The sequence below is a fragment of the Ailuropoda melanoleuca genome, chromosome X (assembly GCF_002007445.2).
Source record: "Ailuropoda melanoleuca isolate Jingjing chromosome X, ASM200744v2, whole genome shotgun sequence".
In the NCBI taxonomy this organism is placed as follows: domain Eukaryota; kingdom Metazoa; phylum Chordata; class Mammalia; order Carnivora; family Ursidae; genus Ailuropoda; species Ailuropoda melanoleuca.
The window spans coordinates 67,002,042-67,019,509 of record NC_048238.1 but is presented as its reverse complement, the minus strand read 5'-3'; the positions used below and the strand labels follow the sequence as shown (position 1 = coordinate 67,019,509).

The following is a 17,468-nucleotide window of genomic DNA, read 5'->3' as shown; positions in this document are numbered from 1 at the left end:
CCATCTCATACCTTTGTAAAAGGTCAGTTGCCCATGTATGCATGGGTTTATTTCTGGACTATTTATATCCTACTTTATTCATCTATTTGTCTATCTTAAGTCAATATTACACTGCTTTGTTTGTTTGTTTTGTTTACTTTTTAGTGATTAGGAAAAATTTATTTATTCTGCACACACCAAAAAGACAGTTTGCAAACTAGAAACATCCAAACCAAAACATGGAATGAGGTTCAGGGAGACAGGTATATTGTTTGTTTGTTTGTTTTTTAAGATTTTTTATTTATTTATTTGACAGAGATAGAGACAGCCAGCGAGAGAGGGAACACAAGCAGGGGGAGTGGGAGAGGAAGAAGCAGGCTCATAGCAGAGGAGCCTGATGTGGGGCTCGATCCCATAACGCCGGGATCACGCCCTGAGCTGAAGGCAGACGCTTAACCGCTGTGCCACCCAGGCGCCCCTAGGTATATTGTTTTAAAGCAGCTAATATAATGAGAAAGCAGTGACTGTTTATTTTTCATAGTGATCAGTTTTAATATTAGAACTTTCAGGGGCACCTGGGTGGCTCAGTCGGTTAAGCATCTGCTCTCAGCTCAGGTCATAATCCCAGGTCCTGGGATCGAGCTCAGCATTAGGCTCCTTGCTCAGCAGGGAGCCTGCTTCTCCCTCTCCCTCTGCTCCTGCCTTGCTCGTGTTCTCTCTCTCTTTCTCTCTCAAATAAATAAATAAAATCTTTAAAAAAAAATAGAACTTTCATAAAAGGGAATTGATCAATGGTTATCTCATATCGATCTTGGGAAACAGTCCCAGTTTTGCTTATGTTTTCCAGAGGCATAAGAAAGAAATGACCTTTGTCGAGTTAGACTTCCAAAATAAACTAAATTAAGCTTTGCTTGTATGACTAAACTGATTTTATCTGCTCAGGCAATTTTCAGGCCTGGTCTCCATTTCTTTCTTAACATCCTTAAGAACCTAACTTTGATAAAACTTGTTGCTTGAAAAAGGAACACTTTGTAATAAATATCATTGTAGCTTTTTTTTTTACTTTTTTTAAAAACTTAAAATCAATTAATTAGCATATAGTGTATTATAAGTTTCAGAGGTAGAGTTTAGTGATTCATCAGTTGCATATAACACCCAGTGTTCATTCCATCAAGTGCCCTCCTCTATTACCCATAACACAGCTATCCCATTCCCAACCCACCTCCCCTCCAACAACTCTCAGTTTGTTTCCTGTATTTAAGAGCCTCTTATGGTTTGTCTCCCTCTCTGATTTCGTATTATTTTATTTTTCCCTCCCTTTCCCTATGTTCATCTGTTTTGTTTCTTAACTTCCACATATAAGTGAAATCATATGATATTTGTCTTTCTCTGACTGATTTATTTCACTTAGCATAATACCCTCTAGTTCCATCCACGTCATTGCAAATGGTATGATTTCATTTTTTTTTATTCCATTCTGTATATATACCACTTCTTTATCCATTCATCTGTCAGTGGACATCTGTGTTCTGTCCATATTTTGGCTATTGTGGACATTGCTGCAATAAACATTGGGGTGCATATGCCCCTTCAAGTCGCTATGTTTGTATCCTTTGGATAAATACCAAGTAGTGCAATTGCTGGGTGGTAAGGTAGCTCTATTTTTAACTTTTTGAGGAAACTCCATACTGTTCTCCAGAGTGGCTGTACCAGCTTGCATTCCCACCAACAGTGTAAGAGGGTACCCCTTTTTCCACAACCTTGCCAACATCGGTTATTTCCTGACTTGTTAATTTTAGCCATTCTGACTGTATGAGGTGGTATCTCATTGTGTTTTTGATTTGTATTTCCCTGATGCTGAATGATGCTGAGCATTTTTTCATGTGTCTGTTGGCCATTTGTATGTCTTTTTAGAGAAATATCTGTTCATGGCTTCTGCCCATTTCTTGGATGGATTATTTGTTCTTTGGGTGTTGACTTTGATAAGTTCTTTAGAGATTTTGGATAATAGCCTTTTATCTGATAAGACATTTGCAAATATCTTCTCCCATTCCACAGGTTGCCTTTTAGTTTTGTTACTTGTTTCCTTTGCTGTACAAAAGCTTTTTTATCCTGATGAAGTATCAATAGTTAATTTTTGCTTTTATATCTCTTGCTTTTGAAGATATGTCTAAGGAAAGTTGCTCTAGCCGATGTCAAAGAGGTTGTTGCCTGTGTTCTCCTATAGGATTTTGATGGATTCCTGTCTCACATTTAGGTCTTTCATCCATTTTGAGTTTATTTTTGTGTACAGTGTAATAAAATGGTCCAGGCTCATTCTTCTGCATGTGGCTGTCCAATTTTCCCAGCACCGATTGTTGAAGAGACTGTCCTTTTTCCATTGGATATTCTTTCCTGCTTTGCCCAAGATTACTTGACCATAGAGTTGAAGGTCCATTTCTGGATTCTCTGTTCTGTTCCATTGATCTATGTGTCTGTTTTTATGTCAGTACCATACTGTTTGATGATTACAGCTTTGTAATGCAGCTTGAAGTCTGGAATTGTGATGCCACCAGCTTTGGTTTTCTTTTTCAATATTCGTTTGGCTATTTGGGGTCTTTTCTGGTTCCATGCATATTTTAGGATTATTTGTTCCTAGTCTGTGAAAACTATTCATGGTATTTTGAAAAGGAATTGCACTGAATTGTAGATTGATTTGGGTAGCATAGACATTTTAACAGTATTTGTTCTTCCAGTCCATGAGCATTGACTGTTTTTCCATTTCTTTGTGTCTTCCTCAGTTTCTTTCATAAGTGCTCTATAGTTTTTAGAGTACAGATCCTTTACTTCTTTCATTAGGTTTATTCCTAATTATCTTATCATTTTTGATGCAATTGTAAATGGCATCAATTCCTTGATTTCTCTTTCTTCTCTCTCATTATTAGTGTATATGCGACTGACTTCTGTGCATTGTTTTTATATCCTGCCACTTTGCTGAATTCCTATATGAGTTCTAGCAGTTTTGAGGGAGTCTTTTGGGTTTTCAATATGTCTTCTGCAAAGAGTGAAAGTTTTACTACTTCTTTGCTAATTTAGGTGCCTTTTATTTCTTTTTGTTGTCTGATAGCTGGGGCTAGGACTTCCAGTACTATTTTGAACAACAGTGGTGAAAGTGAACATCCCTGTCATGTTCCTGACCTTAGGAGAAAAGCTTTCAGTTTTTCCCCATTCAGGATGATATTCACTGTGGGTTTTTCGTGTATGGCTTTTATGATATTGTGGTATATTCCCACTATCCCTACACTGCATAGAGTTTTAATCAAGAAAGGATGCTACATTTTGTCAAATGCTTTTTCTGCACCTATTTATTGAGAGGCTGATATGGTTCTTATCCTGTTACTAATGTGGTCTATTGCATTGATTGATTTGCAGATCTTGAACCACCCTTGCAGCCCAGGAATAAATCCCACTTGGTCATGGTGAATAATCCTTTTAATGTACTGTTGGATCCTGTTGGTTAGTATCTTCGTGAGTATTTTGGCATCCACATTTATCAGGGGTATTGGTCTGTAATTCTCCTTTTTGATGGGATCTTTGTCTGGTTTTGAGACCAAGGTAATGCTAGCTTCATATGAGTTTGGATGTTTTCCTTCTATTTCTATTTTTTGAAATGGTTTCAGCAGAATAGGTAGTAATTCTTCTTTAAATATTTGGTAGAATTCTGGGAGGCCATCTGGGCCTGGACTCTTGTTTGTTGGGAGATTTTTGATTACTGCTTCAATTTCTTTGCTGGTTATGGGTCTGTTCATGTTTTCTATTTCTTCCTGTTTCAGTTTTGATAGTTTATATGTTTCTAGGAATGCATCCATTTCTTCCAGATTGCCTAATTTGTTGGCATATATTTGCTTATAATATGTTCTTAAAACTGTTTGCATTTCTTGGTGTTGGTTGTAATATTTCATCTTCCATTCATGATTTTATTAATTTGGGTCCTTTCTCTTTTCTTTTTGATAAGTCTGGCTAGGGGTTTATCGATCTTATTAAGTCTTTCAGACAACCAGCTCCTAATTTCATTTATCTGTTCTAATGTTCTTTTGATATCTATTTCATTGATTTCTGCTCTAATCTTTATTAGTTCTCTTCTCCTGCTGGATTTAGGCTTTATTTCCTCTTCTTTTTCCAGCTCCTTTAGGTGTAAGGTTAGCACGTGTATTTGAGACTTTTTTATTTCTTGAGAAAGGATTATATTGCTATATACTTCCCTCTTAGGACCGCCATTGCTGCATCCCAAAGGTTCTGAACTGTCATATTTTCATTTTCACTTGTTTCCCTGATTTTTTTAAATTCTTCTTTAATTTCCTGGTTGACCCATTCATTCCTTATTAGGATGCTCTTTAATCTGCATGTATTTGTGTTCCTTCCAAATTTTCTCTTCTGATTGGGTTCAAGTTTCAAAGCATTGTGGTCTGAAAATATGCAGGGAATAATCCCAATCTTTTGGTATTAGTTCAGACCTGATTTGTGACCCAGTATGTGATCTATTCTGGAGAATGTTCCATGTGCACTCAAGAAGAATGTGTATTATGTTGCTTTAGGATGGAATGCTCTGAATATATCTGTGAAGTCCATCTGATCCAGTGTGTCATTCAAAGCCGTTGTTTTCTTGTTGATTTTCTGCTTAAAATATCTGTCCATTGCTGTGAGTGGGGTGTTAGAGCCCCCCTCCTATGATTGTATTGTTATCAATGTGTTTCCTTAATTTTGTTATTAATTGCTTAATATAATTGGCTGTTCCCCAGTTAGGGGCATAAATATTTACAATTGTTAGATTTTCCTTTTGGGTAGACCCTTTTATTATATATAATGTCCTTCTTCATCTCTTATATGGATGGCTACCCCAGCTTTCTTTTGCTGTCCATTAGCATGATAAATGGTTCTCCACCCCCTCAACTTTCAATCTGGAGGTGTCTTTGGGTCTAAAATGAGTCTCTGTAAAGAGCATATTGGTAGGTGTTGTTTTTTTTATCCATTCTGATACCCTGTGTTATTTTATTTGAGCATTTAGTCCATTTGCATTCTGAGTAATTATTGAAAGAAATGAATTTAGTGCCATTGTATTACCTGTGAGGTTGCTGTTCGTGTAGATTGTCTCTGTTCCTTTCCGGTCTTTGTTAACTTTTGGGCTCTCTGTTTGCTCAAAGGATCCCCTTTAATATTTCTTGCAGGGCCAGTTTAGTGACCACAAATTCTTTTAGTTTTTGTTTGCCCTGGGAATTCTTTATCTTTCCTTCTACTCTGAATGACAGCCTTGTTGGAAAAAGTATTCTTGGCTTCATGTTTTTCTCATTTAGCACTTGAATATAGCATGCCAGTCATTTCTGGCCTGCCAGTTTTATGGACAGGTCTGCTGCCAGCCTTATGATTCTACCCTTGTAAGTTAAGGATCTCTTGTCCCGAGCTGCTTTGGGGATTTTCTCTTTATCTCTGAAATTTGCAAGCTTCACTACTATATGCAGCGGTACTGACCTATTTTTATTGATTTTTAGGGGAGTTCTCTGTGCCTTCTGGACTTGAGTGCCTCTTTCATTCCCCAGATTAGGGATGTTGTCAGCTATAATTTGTTCAAATAAACTTTCTGTGTCTGTGTGTGTGTCTCTCTCTCTTCCCTCTTCCTCCTCCTCCTCTTCTTCTGGGACCCTTATTATATTAATATTATTTCACTTTATGGTATGGATGATCTCTCAAATCTTCCCTTAGTGATCCAGTAGCTGTTTTTCTCTCTTTTTCTCAGCTTCCTTATTCTCCATCATTTAGTCTTCTGTATCGCTGACTCTCTCTTCTGCCTCGCTTATCCTAGCAGTTAGAGCCTCCATTTTTACTGCATCTCAGTAATAGCCTTCTTAATTTTGGCCTGATTATATTTTAGTTCTTTTATTTCTCCAGTGTCGTATTCTCTAGTGTCTTCTGTGCTTTTTCAAGCCCAGCTAGTATCTTTATAATCATTTTTTTGAATTCTAGTTCAGATATCGTACCTATATCCATATTGATTAAATTCCTGGCAGTGAGTACTGCCTACTGTTCTTTCTTTTGGGATGAGTTTCTCCACCTCATCATTATGTCTAGAAAAGAATAGATGAAAGAGAGAGAAAAGACAAAAATAGAACACTACCACCAGAAGAGACAAACAATGCAAATCAGAGGAAAACAGAAACAAAGAAAAAAAGAGAGAGAAAAAAATCAAATAAGAAGTAAAACAGTCAAAACAATAAACTGGATCCTGGGTGTATTTTGGTCTGTTTGTTAGAAGAAACTAGATCCCAAAATAGAAAGGAATGAAAAAATTTATATATATATAAAATAAAACTTAAAGACTGAAGAATAACAAAAAAAGAAACATGAATGCTACATACTGTTTTCCATAAGAGCTGAAGTTTTGCGGTTCTCTATGATCGGTAAACTTGGTATTAGCCAAATGTTCCTGCTGGTCTTCTGGAGAAGGGGCCTCTTGCCCTGATTCTCAGGTGTCTTTGTCCAGGTGGAATTGCAGCCCTCTTGCCAGGGGGCTGGGCTCAGTGTAAGCGGCTCCAGATTGCACTGCATGGCACTGTTTTGCTCCCTGAAGGCTTTCAGCAGTGGTTGGGGGGATGAAAATGGTGACACTACAATCTCTAGCCCCAGAGGTGAAAGCCCCCCACTACTCTTCAGTAAGCCCTCACACAACAGCAATCACTCTCGCCCCCCTAGTTTCCATCGGAACTCTGTATTCACCCAGCCTGTGATTGATGGTTTTTATCTCAGACGTCCAGCCCCGTTTTCAGTCTCCAAACTTTACAGACTCCTATGGCACAGACCTGCACTGTTCCTCCTGGGGGGGGGGTTCTTGCCCCACTTCTGCCTTTTGCTGGGCCCCTGCCCAGAGAGTTGTCACCCAATCATGCAGCAGTTCATGGTTTAGGGCAACACCAAGCAGAAAGCCGGCGCCTAGACTCCCTGTGTACAGCTGGCTTCCTTGATCTGACGCTTGGGAACTCTGCTGCACTGAGCCATCCCCATTCTTTTTGTGACCTCAGAGATCCTGTGACCACACTGTCCTGCCTGGGAGTCCACTCCACTTTGCCACTGAGCACCTTCAGGTAGGGACTTCCCCCACCAGAGCAAACTTCTAAAAGTTCTGATTTTGCACTCTGCTACTTATACTATTTTCCAGTAGCCGGCTTAAGGAAGCGTCCTCCCCCCGCCATGGTTTATCTTCAGATATATTGCCTTGGGTTCATGTCTCCACACCTCCTATCTTGCAAAAAATGGTCACTTTTCTATGTGTAGAATTGTAGCGATTCTTTTCTCAGATCTCTGGTTGATTTCCCAGGTGTTTGGAATGATTTGGTAACTATCTAGTTGAATTCCAGGGACCAGATGAAATTAGGGTCCCCTACTCCTCCACCATCTTAACTTCTCCCCAACAACTTTTTTAAAGAGTTTTTCAGTACTAGAAGTTTCCCCTGGGAGATGGTAAACAATTTGTCACCAAAGTTAGACTAGATAACCTGTCAGCAATGCTATCAAAGGGATTCCTGATTTGTGTGGTGGCAAAACCACACTGTTTTGATTACTGTCACTTTATAAAAGTATTTAAATTAGTGTTAGCCTTGTAACTTTGTTCTTTTCTTCCGCAGTTTATTGCATTTCTATATGAATTTTAGAATCAGCTCGTAAATTTCTTTTTATAAAAAAGCTCACTGGGGCTTTGTAGGAATGCATTGTTTCTATGGGTCAATTTGGGAACAATTAGCATCATTATAAAACAGACTTTCAATCTATGAAAAAGGTATATAAATCTATTTATTAAAATTTTTTCTAACTTCTCTCAGTAATGGTTTCTGTTCTCATTTAAAGGTTTCACTTCTTTTGTCAGATCTATTCCTAAATAGTTCATAATTTTGATGCTATTGTAAATGGTATTTTAAAAATGTTAGTTTTCCATAGTTTATTGCTAATATATAGAAATACAATTGGTTTTCATATATTGGTCTTACATTTTACAACTTTGTTAAATTCATTTATGAGTTGTAACTTTTTTGGTAGATTCTATTGGATTGTCAACATAGACAATCATGTCTTCTGCAAATAAAGACAGTTTTACTTCTTTGCAATTAGATGTATTTCATTTCTCTTTAATGCTGGATAGCACAAACTAGAATCACTAGTAATTATGTTGAATAGAAGTGGCAAGAATTATTGTAGTTATTCAACTTCTTGATTTCAAAATTTAAGAGAAAGTTATAGTAATCAAGACCGTGTGGTTCTCTCAAAAATAAATCTGAAATAAACCAATCACTAATGGTCAATTGATTATTGACAAGAGAAATATTCAATGGGAAAATAATAGTCTTTTCAACAAATGGTGTTGAGTCAGTGTATACACATAAAAAACAATTAAGATGGATCTCTACCTCACATCATATACAGAAATTAACTCAAAAATGGATCAAAGACCTAAATGGGAAAACTAAATCTGTAAAACTCTTAGGAGAAAACAGAGGTGTAAATATTCCTGACTTTGGTTTCTTATATACAAAACACCAAAGGCAAACAACCAAAAAAAAAAAAAAACCCAGATAAATTGAACTTCATTAAAATAAAATACTTTAGTGCTTCAGAGGATACCATCAAGAAAGTGGAAAGATAACCCACAGAAAATAATAAGTGTCTAGAATTTAGGATATATAAAGAACTCTAACAACTCAGCAATAAAGACACATAATCCAATGTAAAAAAAAGAGCAAAAGATTTATATAAACATTTCTCAAAAGAAGTATGAAAATGGCTGATAGGCACATAAAAATATGTTCAGAGGAGTTGGGAAGATGGCGGAGGAGTAGGGGACCCCTTTTCAGCTGGTCCCCTGAGTCAAGTTGGATAGGTACCAGACCAGCCTGAACATTCACGGAATCAGCCTGAGACGCAGGAAGATACATCTGGATCTCTACAAATGAATATCTCCAGCGCTGAGTATTAAGGTAAGAAATGGGGAGCCGTGAAACTGCGCACAGATATCAGAAGATAAATGGAAGGGGGAGGGAGCTGCCGCGTTCGGGCTCCGGGAAGCGGTAGCCATCTGCACTGGGGAGCAGGCAGACTCGTGGACCGGCACCTGCAAGAAAACAGACCGTGAGCGGGGGACGCGCGCCACCAGACTTCTCACGGAACTCTGGTATGCTCACTGGATCCAGACTGAGACCGGGAGCTCTGGGAGCGTGCGGGGGCAGCTGGCAGCTGGCGGTGTTAGAAACACAAAGGACAGAGACGCGCCGGCCCTGGAAGTGAGGGTGTGGGGCGCACATCCCAGGACACTGCACGGTTGAGCAGCACCAACAGAAACAGAGTTAAAATGGCCAGATCATCAGTGGAGAACGGCCCGCAATTCCCTCTGTTCTGTGACAGAGGCTGAGATTCGGCCACTGCTGCTCTGTCTCTCAGAAAAGGCACAGCAAACCACCAGGGAAAGCTGCCAGAGAAAAAAAGCCTGGAAACACTGGCACACAGGATGCCCATCCCCATCCCCCCTCACAGCAGACACGGAGACCCTACCCAAACAGGGTTGCCTGAATATTGGCACAGCAGGCCCCTCCCCCAGAAGGCAGGCTGAAAAATCAAGAAGCCCACATCCCAAAGATCCCTATAGAACAAGGGTGCACGGCCTGGGTCCTGGTCAATAATTTGGGCTCTGGACAACCCTGCAACCTCTCCTCATCAGAATGACAAGAAGGAGAAGTCCCCCCCCCAGCAAAGAAAGACAATGAGTCTGTGGCCTCTGCCACAGAACTAATGGATATGGATGTAACCAAATTATCAGAAATGGAATTCAGAGTAACAATGGTCAAGATGATGTGTAGACTTGAAAAAAGCATTAACAAAAATGTTAATGAGAATATAGAATCTCTAAGGGTGGAAATGAGAGCGAATCTGGCAGAAATTAAAAATTCTATGAGCCAAATGCAGTCAAAACTAGAGGCTCTGACGGCCAGGGTAAATGAGGCAGAGGAGCGTTTAGGTGAACTGGAGGATGGGTTAGTAGAAGAAAAACTGAAAATAGAAGCTGGACTTAAAAAAATCCACACCCACGAATGTAGGTTACGGGAGATTACTGACTCAATGAAACGATGCAATGTCAGAATCATCGGCATCTGACAGAAATTAAAAATTCTATGAGCCAAATGCAGTCAAAACTAGAGGCTCTGACGGCCAGGGTAAATGAGGCAGAGGAGCGTTTAGGTGAACNCAGAGGAACGCGTTAGCGAATTGGAGGATGGGTTAGTAGAAGAAAAAACGAAAATAGAAGCTGGTCTTAAAAAAATCCACGCCCACGAATGTAGATTACGGGAGATTACTGACTCTATGAAACGATCCAATGTCAGAATCATCGGCATCCCTGAAGGGGTGGAGAAAAACAGAGGTCTAGAAGAGATATTTGAACAAATTGTAGCTGAAAACTTCCCTAATCTAGCAAGGGAAACAAGCATTCGTGTCCAAGAGGCAGAGAGGACCCCATCCAAGCTCAACCAGGACAAACCTACGCCACGGCATGTCATAGTGCAATTCGCAAATATTAGATCCAAGGATACAGTATTGAAAGCGGCCAGGGCAAAGAAATTTCTCACGTACCAAGGCAAAGGTATCAGAATTACGTCAGACCTGTCTACACAGACCTGGAATGGGAGAAAGGTCTGGGGGGGCATTTTTAAAACTCTTTCAGAGAAAAACATGCAGCCAAGGATCCTTTATCCAGCAAAGCTGTCATTCAGAATTGATGGAGAAATAAAGACGTTCCAAAATCGCCAATCATTAACCAATTTCGTAACCACGAAACCAGCCCTACAGGAGATATTAAGGGGGGCTCTATAAAGGTAAAAAGGCCCCAAGAGTGATACAGAGCAGCAAGTCACAACCGATACAAAGACTTTAAAGAGAAATGGCATCATTAAAATCATATCTGTCAATAATCTCTATCAATCTAAATGGCTTAAACTCTCCCATAAAACGCCACAGGGTTGCAGATTGGATAAAAAGAAATGACCCATCCATTTGCTGTCTACAAGAAACTCATTTTGAGCCCTAAGATACATTCAGACTTAGAGTAAGGGGATGGAGTACCATCTTCCACGCAAATGGACCTCAAAAGAAAGCTGGGGTAGCAATTCTCATATCAGATAGATTGGATTTTAAACTAAAGACTGTAGTTAGAGACACAAAAGGGCACTATATTATTCTTAAAGGAAGTATTCAACAAGTGGATATGACAATTATTAATATATATGCCCCCAACAGGGGAGCAGCAAGATACACAAGCCAACTCTTAACCAAAATAAAGAGACATATAGATAAGAACACAGTAATAGTAGGGGACCTCAACACCCCACTATCAGAAATAGACAGAACACCCTGGCAAAAACTAAGCAAAGAATCAAAGGCTTTGAATGCCATACTCGACGAGTTGGACCTCATAGATATATATAGAACACTACACCCCAGAACCAAAGAATACTCATTCTATTCAAATGCCCATGGAACATTCTCAAGAATAGATCATGTTCTGGGACACAAAATAGGTCTCAACCGATACCAAAAGACTGAAATTATTCCCTGCATATTCTCAGACGACAGCGCTTTGAAAGTGGAACTCAACCGCAAGGAAAAATTTGGAAGAAACTCAAACACTTGCAGACTAAGAACCATCCTGCTCAGGAATGATTCGATAAACCAGGAAATCAAAAATCAATTTAAACAATTTATGGAGACCAACGAGAATGAACACACAATGGTCCTAAACCTATGGGATACTGCAAAGGTAGTCCTAAAGGGGAAATACATAGCCATCCAAGCCTCACTCAAAAGAATAGAAAACGCTAAAATGCAGTTTCTATATTCTCACCTCAAGAAGCTGGAACAGCAACAGAGGTACAGGCCTAATCCACACACGAGGAAGCAGTTGACCAAGATTAGAACAGAAATCAATGAATTAGAAATCAGGAGTACAGTAGAGCTGATCAACACAGCTAGAAGCTGGTTCTTTGAGAAAATTAATAATATTGACAGACCTCTGGCAAGACTGATCCAAAATAATAGAGAAAGGACCCAAATTAATAAAATTATGAATGAAAATTCATAATTGAGAGGTCACAAACACCAATGAAATTAGAAGGATTATTAGAAACTTTTATCAACAGCTTTATGCCAATAAATTAAGCAATCTGGAAGAGATAGAGGCCTTCCTGGAAACCCATAAACTACCAATACTGAAACAGGAAGAAATTGATTTTTTTAATAATTTTTTATTATATTATGTTAGTCACCATACAGTGCATCCCCAGATTCCGATGTAAAGTTCGTTGCTGAAGAAATTGATTTTTTAAACAGGCCAATTAATTATGAAGAGATTGAGTTAGTGATAAACAATCTTCCAAAAAATAAAACTCCAGGCCCAATGGTTTTCCTTGGGAATTCTACCAAACATTCAAAGAAGAAATAATACCTATTCTCCTAAAGCTATTTCAGAAAATAGAAACAGAAGGAAAGCTACCAAACTCATTCTATGAGGCCAAATTACCTTGATCCCCAAACCAGGCAAAGACCCCATCAAAAAGGAGAATTACAGACCAATTTCCCTAATGAATATGGATGCCAAAATCCTCAACAAGATCCTGGCAAATAGAATCCAACTATACATTAAAAGGATTATCCATCACGACCAAGTGGGATTCATCCCTGGGATGCAGGTCTGGTACAACATTCGCAAATGTATCAGTGTCGTAGATTTTATTCAAAAACAAAAATTCATAAATCATATGATTCTCTCAATAGATGCAGAAAAAGCATTTGACAAAATACAGCATCCTTTCCTGAATAAAACCCTTCAGAGTGTAGGAATAGAGGGTTCATTTCTCAATCTCATAAAAGCCATCTATGAAAAGCCTACAACAAATATTATTCTCAACANTAATACCTATTCTCCTAAAGCTATTTCAAAAAATAGAAACAGAAGGAAAGCTACCAAACTCATTCTATGAGGCTAATATTACCTTGATCCCCAAACCAGGCAAAGACCCCCTCAAAAAGGAGAATTACAGACCGATTTCTCTAATGAATATGGATGCCAAAATCCTCAACAAGATCCTTGCTAATAGAATCCAACAGTACATTAAAAGGATTATCCATCATGACCAAGTGGGATTCATACCTGGGATGCAAGCATGGTTCAACACTCGCAAATCAATCAATGTGATACATCATATCAACAAGAAAAGACTCAAGAACCATATGATCCTCTCAATTGATGCAGAAAAAGCATTTGACAAAATACAGCATCCTTTCCTGATTAAAACCCTTCAGAGTGTAGGAATAGAGGGTACATTTCTCAATCTCATAAAAGCCATCTATGAAAAGCCTACTGCAAGCATTATTCTCAATGGGGAAAAGCTGGAAGCCTTTCCCTTAAGATCAGGAACACGACAAGGATGCCCACTCTCGCCACTATTATTCAACATAGTACTAGAAGTCCTTGCAACAGCAATCAGACAACAAAAAGGGATCAAAGGTACCCAGTCAGCAGAGAAGAAAGTCAAACTGTCTCTCTTTGCAGATGACATGATACTCTATATGGAAAACCCAAAGGAATCCACTCCCAAACTATTAGAAGTTNGTGGCGGGATACAAAATCAATGCTCAGAAATCAGTTGCATTTCTATACACGAAGAATGAGACTGAAGAAAGAAAAATTAGGGAATCCATCCCATTTACAATAGCACTAAAAACCATACGTTACCTTGGAATTAACTTAACCAGAGACGTAAAGGATCTATGTTCTAGAAACTATAGATCACTTTTGAAAGATATTGAGGAAGACATAAAAAGATGGAAAAATATTCCATGCTCATGGATTGGAAGAATTAACATAGTTAAAATGTCCATGCTACCCAGAGCAATCTACACTTTCAGTGCTATCCTGATCAAAATACCGAGGACATTTTTCAAGGAACTCGAACAAATAGTCCTTAAATTTGTATGGAACCAGAAAAGGCCCCGAATCTCCAAGGAACTGTTGAAAAGGAAAAACAAAGCTGGGGGCATCACAATGCCGGATTTCGAGCTGTACTACAAAGCTGTGATCACAAAGACAGCATGGTACTGGCACAAAAACAGACACATCGACCAATGGAACAGAATAGAGAACCCAGAAATGGACCCTCGGCTCTTTGGGCAACTAATCTTTGATAAAGCAGGAAAAAACATCCGGTGGAAAAAAGACAGTCTCTTCAATAAATGGTGCTGGGAAAATTGGACAGCTACATGCAAAAGAATGAAACTGGACCACTCTCTCACACCATACACAACGATAAACTCCAAATGCATGAAAGACTTTGATGTGAGACAGGAATCCATCAAAATCCTGAAGGACAACATAGGCAACAACCTCTACAACATCGGCCAGAGCAACCTTTTTCACGACACATCTCCAAAGGCAAGAGAAACAAAAGATAAAATGAACATGTGGGACTTCATCAAAATAAAAAGCTTCTGCACAGCCAAAGAAACAATCAAAAAAACTAAGAGACAGCCCACGGAATGGGAGAATATATTTGCAAAGGACACCACAGATAAAGGACTGGTATCCAAGATCTACAAAGAACTTCTCAAACTCAATACACGAGAAACAAATAAACAAATCATAAAATGGGCAGAAGATATGAACAGACACTTTTCCAATGAAGACATACAAATGGCTAACAGACACATGAAAAAATGTTCAAAATCATTAGCCATCAGGGAAATTCAAATCAAAACCACACTAAGATACCACCTTACACCAGTTAGAATGGCAAAAATCAACAAGGCAGGAATCAGCAATTGCCGGAGAGGATGTGGAGAAAGGGGATCCCTCCTACATTGTTGGTGGGAATCCAGGTTGGTACAGCCACTCTGGAAAACAGTGTGGAGGTCCCTTAAAAAGTTAAAAATTGAACTACCCTATGACCCAGCCATTGCACTACTGGGTGTTTACCCCAAAGATACAGACGTAGTAAAGAGAAGGGCCATATGCACCCCAATGTTCATAGCTGCATTGTCCACAATAGCCAAATCATGGAAGGAGCCGAGATGCCCTTCAACAGATGACTGGATTAAGAAGCTGTGGTCCATATATACAATGGAATATTACTCAGCTATCAGAAAGAACGAATTCTCAACATTTGCTGCAACATGGACGGCACTGGAGGAGATAATGCTAAGTGAAATAAGTCAAGCAGAGAAAGACAATTATCATATGATTTCTCTCATCTATGGAACATAAGAACTAGGAAGATCGGTAGGGGAAAAGGGATAAAGAAAGGGGGGTAATCAGAAGGGGGAGTGAAGCATGAGAGACTATGGACTCTGAGAAACAAACTGAGGGCATCAGAGGGGAGGGGTGTGGGGGAATGGGATAGACTGGTGATGGGTAGTAAGGAGGGCATGTATTGCATGGTGTACTGGGTGTTATACCAACTAATGAATCATCGAACCTTGCATCAGAAACCAGGGTTGTACTGTATGGTGACTAACATAATGTAATAAAAAACATTAAAAAAAATGTTCAATATTGGCCATTAAGGAAATGCAAATCAAAGACACAATGAGATATCACTTCACTCTCACTATCATGGCTATAATTGAGAAGACAGGAAATAAGTGTTGGCAAGGATGTAAAGACATTTGAACCCTTTCTTATGGGAATATAAAATGGTGCAGCTGCATTGGGCAACATTTTGGCAATTTTTTAAAGAGTTAAATATAGAGTTGCCATATGAGCCTTGAAAACATTATGGTAAGTGAAAGAAGCCTATCACAGAAGGGTCACATATTATGTGATTCCGTTTACATGAAATGTCCAGAATAGGCAAATCCAGAGAGACAAAAGTAACTTAGTGGTTCCCAGGGGTTTGAAGGAGGGGGAATGAGAAATGACAAATCATTATGAGGTTTATTTTTCAGATGATAGAAAATGTCCAGGCGTTTTAAAATGGTGATGGTTGCATAACTTTGTGAATATACTCATAACCACTGAATTGTTTACTTTGAAAGGGTTATGGTATGTGAAATATCTTAATTAAAAAATAATTTTATATGGTGAACAGCCATAGAAAACAGAGATACTGTTTCCCTCCAGAGATTGCTGTCCATTATAAATGATAAACTCAAGATTCCCCTCCTATAATATACCCTACTGCATGATATCTTCTAGTCCTCTTTCAGTAAACCTGTGGGAATTAGGGCTCAGGGAACTGGTACAAATACTGATATCCTAGCAACTGCTATTGCTGGTGTTACTAAACTGTTCTTTGACTCTGACCCTGGAGATTTGTGTCTTCTGCCAGCATCTATGAAACTGGCCAACTAACTTGTTAACTTGTAAATAGAGTAAAATGGATATGTTGAAGTCCCTAGTATCTCAGAATATGACTTTATTTGATGATAGGGTCTTTAAAGGGGTAATTAAGCTAAAATGAGGTCAGTAGGATATGCTTTAATCCAATATGACTCATGTTCTTATAAGAAAAGTTTAGGACAGAGACCTACAGAGGAAGACCATGTGAAGATACAGGAAAAAGATGGCCATCTGCAAGCTGAGGAGAGAGGCCTGAGAAGAAACCAATCCTGCCAATACTTCAGTCTGAGACTTCCAACCTCCAGATTTGCAAGAAAATAAATTTCCATTTAAGCCACCCAGTCTGTTGTACTTTGTTATGACAGCCCTAGCAACTAATATAATAACTAAAAGATTGTTATTGCTAAGTATGGAATTTTAAAAAGATCTCATAGTCCTATGGGAATATTTATATACACTACATTAGAGCCTCTTTTGTACAGAAAATATAACTTTACTGTGGCCCAATATTTATTTATTTTTTTCTCTGGTATCTTTCCTTTACAAATATTTGCATCCACACTGACAATTCTATATTCTATCTCTCCTATCTCTAGGTCTCATGGTTCTTTTTTTTACAACATAATTCCTCAGCTCTTGGGTAGAATCATAACAGAAGTGACAGTTTATTCCTTCATCATATCCTATACTTTCTAAAGCATCTTCTAACATCTGCATGACTATCAAGTAGATATCATATAGAAATGTATTACAGAGAAATGTATCTTAGAAACTTATGAATGATAAATAGAATTGGTAGATATACAAAGAGAAGAGTTCTTCTCTTATGAAATCTTATTCTTCATGTTTAATTTTGGAATCAGAATTGACTTAATTTTATCACATGGTCTTTTCAAATGAAGCAGTTTGTTTTATGATCTGATTTTTTTCTAGAAACATTTCAAAGAATGAATAGAAGTATTCACAGCTGTTCTCAAAACAAAGTAATATGTTACAGTCTTTTGAAGCTAGATAGTGTATTTCTAGCAAGATATACCCAGTTCTGGAGAGCCATGTAGATAGCTTTGACAAAGTAACAAAACCCATTTGCTGA

General features: G+C 38.5%; 1 long non-coding RNA gene across 2 annotated transcripts in view; it reads left to right on the top strand.

Annotated features, from left to right (window-relative positions):
* LOC117797477 overlaps positions 1–16,666 on the top strand; it is a 34,390-nt gene extending 17,724 nt beyond the window's left edge. Inside the window, exon 4 of one of the 2 annotated variants that reach the window (XR_004622497.1) lies at positions 16,544–16,666. This is a non-coding gene — a long non-coding RNA (uncharacterized LOC117797477). Of the gene's footprint in view, positions 1–3,390; positions 3,449–16,543 lie in introns of those variants that run through there. The other variant, XR_004622496.1, reaches the window with a different exon arrangement.
* Positions 16,667–17,468: the final 802 nt, after the last annotated feature.